General features: G+C 34.6%; 1 long non-coding RNA gene across 4 annotated transcripts; it reads left to right on the top strand.

Moving 5' to 3' along the window:
- Positions 1 to 2,940: 2,940 nt before the first annotated feature.
- LOC149206822 (uncharacterized) lies at positions 2,941 to 5,344 on the top strand. 4 transcript variants are annotated; one of them, XR_016251958.1, is made up of 3 exons: positions 2,966 to 3,358; positions 4,879 to 5,023; positions 5,123 to 5,344. It is a non-coding gene; the product is annotated as an uncharacterized LOC149206822 (long non-coding RNA). The 4 variants fall into 4 exon arrangements; XR_016251959.1 differs by having other exon boundaries at positions 2,941 to 3,358; positions 4,945 to 5,344; XR_016251957.1 differs by having other exon boundaries at positions 2,941 to 3,358; positions 4,879 to 5,344.
- Positions 5,345 to 6,132: the final 788 nt, after the last annotated feature.

The raw sequence follows: 6,132 nt of genomic DNA, 5'->3' as shown, positions 1-6,132 counted from the left end.
CGAGAACGTTAGTCTCCACTGATAATTTATCATATTCCACCCACCTCTTTATTGCATGGATGTCATCCCTACTTGACGCAACTGTCCATGACTCATCAAAATATAGGTGTCTCTCTATGCTACCCCAATTTTCCAATGTGTCTGATACCTTATTGCCCTCCCGCTGAGTGTGTTGGGGGATAATATAGTCGAATTTTAATAGAATTTTTTTTATATTGATGACCACTTCCTGAAGGTGCCAAATGTGGGTTAGTCTCTCTATCAGGTGGCCATATAACAACTTACATACACAGTGTATGATGAGTTGAGAGTCTCCATGAACCTGTATCATATGATACCCTTCTCTGATAGCAATTTGTAGTATTTTCTCAAGTGCAAAAAACTATGCAAGGTTGTTTGTTTCGACACCTTAGGAAAAAGCATAGACATGTAAAGGGTGAGAATTCTTATCCATGATGATCCCACCATAACCTACCACTCTAGGATTTCCTTCAGAAGCTCCATCAAAATTCAATTTGATGAAGGCTCTTGGAGTTGGTGAAAATGAATTCTCACTTGAGTGATTAGGCCCTTGTTCAGTTGATGAAGAGGAAGTAAACCGAGTAGGATGGAGGCTAAGGCTTTCTAAAATATGTTCCTCAGACTCATCCACTTACCAATTCTCTGAAGAAAACTTGGAGACGATTACAATTTCCCAAATGTTAAGGATGATGATTTCTTTTAACAAAGACGCAGTCCTTTTTTCATTTCAAAAACTCTCAAATTTCTCTCTTTCCACAAGTTCCAAAGGGTAAAATCTAGAGTCAAATGTCAGGCTCGTAAGACAACATGATTTTTAAACTGATGACCAAACCATTGTTCCATCAAAGTTTAGACATTGACCAAACTGGGTAAGTTGCATCTAAAGATTTGTAGGATGAGTTCCCAAATTCTTTTGGCAAAGAGACATGTAATAAAAATATTTTATGCTGATTCTTCCGCTTGAGAACATAGTAGACATAGAGGCGAGACCTCATAACCCTTTTTCGAAGGCAATGCTAGGTGATTGAACACCCCCAAGCTATCAACCAAAGGAAATTTGAGATCTTTGGCCACCATGAACCTTCCCACAACTGTTGCCATATCACTTCCTTGTCATTTATTTAAAACCCTTCAAGTAAGGAGTATGCTTCTTTTATTGAGAAGGCTCAAGATGATTGTCGCCCCCATCATAGAATGTCCTGCTTTTGAGAGACGATTATTTGTCTATTTTCAAGTATCTCTTGGAACTCCTCCCATAGGTGAATCCCATTTGTATGGGTATAGTCGCTTTTATCCTTCCATTGTCATAAGTATTGATTCTCTTCTAATGGTTTCCATTAATTTACTAGCTTATGAGCCCCAAAGCCGTTGATAGAGTTTTAATGGTTTGGAGCCTCTCATTCTCTGCTAAACGAGGATGTTGCTTCAAGGAATCCTCCCAAAAGGATGCTATCATCCCCCCTCTAACCTCCCAAAATGCATAATGTCTATCGAGATCCTGACCTGCCTGCACCCAATTCCAGATACCAGAGCCTTGAATTTTTGCTTCAAAGTGTAGTCACTCCTCTTGTGTGTGCAATGGAAAATACTTTCTGAGCCAAATTTGTTTCCAGATTTGTGGGCCTCCATGAATCCACAACCACCATAGTTCCATACCATAAGTAGAACTGATTAGTTGAGGATCCTGGAGACCTAGTCCCCCTATTGATCTTGGTGTAGTCAATTTATTCCATCCTACAAGGGCCAATTTATTCCATCCTACAAGGGCCCACTTGTGCGTTTTAGCTATACCTCTCCATAAGAAGTTACTCCAAATAGAGCAAAGGCATTGGCAAACTGTACTTGGAATAGGTATTACCACTAGTTAATACTTTGGAATTATAGCTTGTAACATTGCTTTGGTCAATATTAGGCGGTTTGGGAAATTAAGAGCCCAGAAAGCCCATTTACAGACCTTTCGTCGGGTCCTTTCTATGAGATCTTCCCAATTAGTTCCCTGATTGTGGTACATAACAAGAGGCTCCCCAAATACTTGGAAGGCAAATGGCCTTTTCTAAACAACCATATCTACAAAGTTATACAAGTCTTAAAACAACTTTAATCTCATACACATTACTCAACACACTACATTACTCAACACACTATTGCAATGAAACACAACTCCACAAACACCCTACTCAACCAAAATCCAACCATTAAAGGGGGAGGATGAGGAGAATGTTTGCTCTTCAATTATAACATAAATAAGTCCACTTAGGTTACAAACCAAAATATATGAAAATTAGAATATAATGTGTAACCATATTTAATATACTAATATCATATGATCTCATGATAACATTAATATAAGATGTCATGATAAAATTAAATTAAATTAAATTAAAGCGAGAATAATATAATGATTTTACTTTTTAAACTCCTATACTATTACAATCAATTCGCAGCATAATCAAAATTAATTAATATACAAATAAAATAATTTCAAAGGTAAATAATGACTATTTACCTGAACATGGGCCATTTACCTAAATCATTAACCTATAGCAGTATCATTTGACCAATTAGAAATACCAAATAAACATTCCACTGCATTTTCATCAGTTAAAAAAAAAATCTTACAACAGTAACAAACTTTCGCAGGAAATTTCCATAATTGGGAAAATTATAAATAATGTGAAGCAGCCATTACTAAACTAAGTCTCATAGCCACGTCAGCATTCACAGTTGTCTTTGACAACTTCAAACCTTTATGTACTTCAATTTGTTCTATTACTATAATAATGTATTATTGTGTGTACTCTTCAATCTTTTTGCTCAAAAAATTAGTACTGGAGTACACTTCATACATTGCCCAGTGCAGTCTCGTACCAACCTCCCATCACGGCACCTTCCCCACTTAATTCTACCTAAATCTGGGGATTAAGCATTAACATTGCTGCACCCGAGATTGTGTAAAACCATTTTAGTTCGACCTAACTCAAACAAATATCTCAGGGTCATCTCTGCACTTCACTTGTACTGCTTGTACTACCAGATTTCGGAACCTCTCTCCCTTTTTATCAATCTCATCTCAATAAATTACAGACATTCATGGACTCTCAGTTTCAGAAGGGGTTGCCCCTGCATATTGGGCTCATATGAATAAATGAAACAGAGTAGGCCCGACTGGGGTGACCTTGGAACACATTCACATTCACAGGACTCATGGAGAAATCAAGAGATTACATTAATGTGGATGTGTTCCCAGGTCGCCCCGTGGAAACCTCCTCTGCTACTGCTGCTGTTAATGGTGTCCTCTGCTTCAGCACACTTCTTATTTCAGCCAATATACTCAAAGGTAAGGACAGATACTATACCTGCAAGCAAGAAAGGAACAGAAGAGTACTAGGACTATTTGTAGAGTAAAATTCTGCAACAAGCAACAATTTTTTACCGGTATCTTTCGTTTGTTTGTAATTCTTGCAATTTCCAGTGCTGTGTTTTCAGGAGAGTAAATGTGGTTTATGATCAACAATTATGGATATTTTTATATATCTTGAAATCTAATTGTCGGATTCCAATATATTCCTAGAATCTGCAATCAAGATTAATTCAGCAAGGAATCACACATATTTTGAGTAATGTTTTGTTTGGCACTATTATATGTTATGTAGAATGTGCATTTAATGGCTACCTTGGCTCTCATTTTTAAAACATTGTTGTTTTGTTTGATACATAAAATTGTATGTCACAACTTGCATAATCCTGATGTAATAATCTGTTTGTTGCTGAATCCATCTATGCCATTAAAATCTACAATTTCAAACAAAGTGCTTGTTTATTTGAAGAAATTGTATATCAGATATTGCATAATCAGAGTGCAGTGTACCATTAAAATCTACAATTTCAAACAAAGTGCTTGTTTATTTGAAGAAATTGCATAATCAGAGTGCAGTATATGTTTAAAATCTACAATTTCAAACAAAGTGCTTGTTTATTTGAAGAAATTGCATAATCAGAGTGCAGTATATGTTTGTTGCTGAATCTATCTATACCATCAAAAACTACAGTTTTAGTCAAATTGTTTGTTTGTTTGTTTGAAATTTTATATCCGACACACAGTGCATAATGAGTGTGAAGTAGATATTTGTTACTGAATTCATCTATGCCAATCAGGCTGTACAATTTCAGACAATTTCATCATAAATTTCAACAAAAGTTGGTTTACCAAGTATGTGGATCAAGCATTCGGCAGTTACTCTATTTTTTTCACACTATGAAATGGCTCCTGGAGCAGCTCTCAGAAGTACATAATCTTGCCAATTGGACCACAATTTCAAACAAATTGCTTGTTTATTTGAAAAAATTGTATATCAGATATTGCATAATCAGTGCCCAGTATATGTTTGTTGCTGAATCCATCTATACCATCAAAAACCACAGTTTTAATCAAATTATTTGTTTGTTTGATAAATTTTATATCAGACCCACGGTGCATGATGAGGGTGAAGTATATTTGTTACTGAATCCATCTATACCATCTATGCCAATCAGGCTGTACAATTTCAGACAATTTAATCATAAATTTCTATCAAAAAAAATGGTGCACAGTATGTGGATCACCCATTCTTCAGTTATTTTTTTTTTTTTTCACACTATAAAATAATGACGCTTGGAACCGCTCTCAAGAATATATAGTCTTGTTTGGGATTGGACCAAAAGGCCAAACCTCCCACCTAACTATAGGTGAGACTTCACGGCTGGGCTTATTATGTGTTAAGAGTAAGGGTTGCAGTTTAATGCACATGGTACATAGCAGATAGGTTTTGCCACGGTGTTCAGCCATGGGATGTTCAGCTCACAGACTTACTTTTTCAGTCAGCGAGCCATGGTGATTCGTACTGGTATATTGATGTTGAAGGCCTCGTTCAATCAAATCTGCAGGGAAATATTGAAAGAGAAGCGGTAGCAATCTGGCTGTCTTCTCGCCTAGATGAGAGCTCGAGTCCTAAAATTGAAAACTGTACGTTCTGCAATGTAAAGAAAATTGGAATTTTTACTTTCTGCAATGTACATGTTTACATATTGTAATTACAGTAACCTTCCCTTTGATTTGTTGTAGAAGTTCTTTGTGATTAGTTCATTGCGGGAATTCTTCTCCCCTTTGTGATAGCGAGACCCTTGAAATTTCTAGCGGGCCAGAAAATAACAGACAAAATCGTGAACAAGTTGTTGCCCAGTTGCGAGGAAAAAGCAGAGAATATTGAAGAAGTTTCTCAATTGCAAGAAAATAACAGACAGAATATTGAAGGAGTTTCTCAACTGCGAGAAAATAACAACCAGAATGCAGAATAATGATTATGATTTTGTAAATATATTTAAATTTAATTACTAAGCACATATCATTTTTTTGTTTTGTTTTATTAATATAATTACTAATATTTTTTTAGATAAAAGAAAATCATATTATACATTTGACATTAAAATATATAAGTAGTACCAATAAGTTAAGATCCATTTTATAAAATAAAATAATGATTATGTACCCAAATTTAATTACTAAGCACATAAAGACTTTAATAGTTACAACAAACTTACAATATAACAATATGTTTAACCATGGATATTTTTGTCCACTTTGTCATAGATATTATTAACTTGTAAATAGACTTTGTTATAGTACCATGGGCCAATACCATGGCTCATCAATATAACATGCCCAAAAACCATCTCTTATTTCACAATCAAAACATTTTATAAATATTTAATTTGAATTTAATTTTATAATATTTTTTTGATTAAAAGGATTATAATTACTTTTGAGATATATCTACACCTCTACCACATTATAATATATCAGATATAAATAGCAGCTATAAATTAAGATTCATATTACCATATAAATTAAAATGATAATTTTGTAGCCATATTTAAATTTCATTAATAAGGACATAAAAACTTATTACTTACAATATAACAAGATTTTTAAACATGGATATTCACCCCCACTTTACCATGGATATTATTTACCATACCATACCATGGGCCAATATGATGGCTCATCAATACCACATGTCCAAAAACGATCTCTCATTTCACAATCAAAATAATATTTGCAATATAACAAGATTT

This window comes from Pinus tabuliformis, chromosome 1_2, assembly GCF_031772625.1.
Source record: "Pinus tabuliformis cultivar Carrire ecotype Pingquan chromosome 1_2, CPIR1, whole genome shotgun sequence".
NCBI lineage: Eukaryota > Viridiplantae > Streptophyta > Pinopsida > Pinales > Pinaceae > Pinus > Pinus tabuliformis.
The sequence above is the reverse complement of the archived record's forward strand: the minus strand, read 5'-3'. Positions and strand labels throughout refer to the sequence as shown.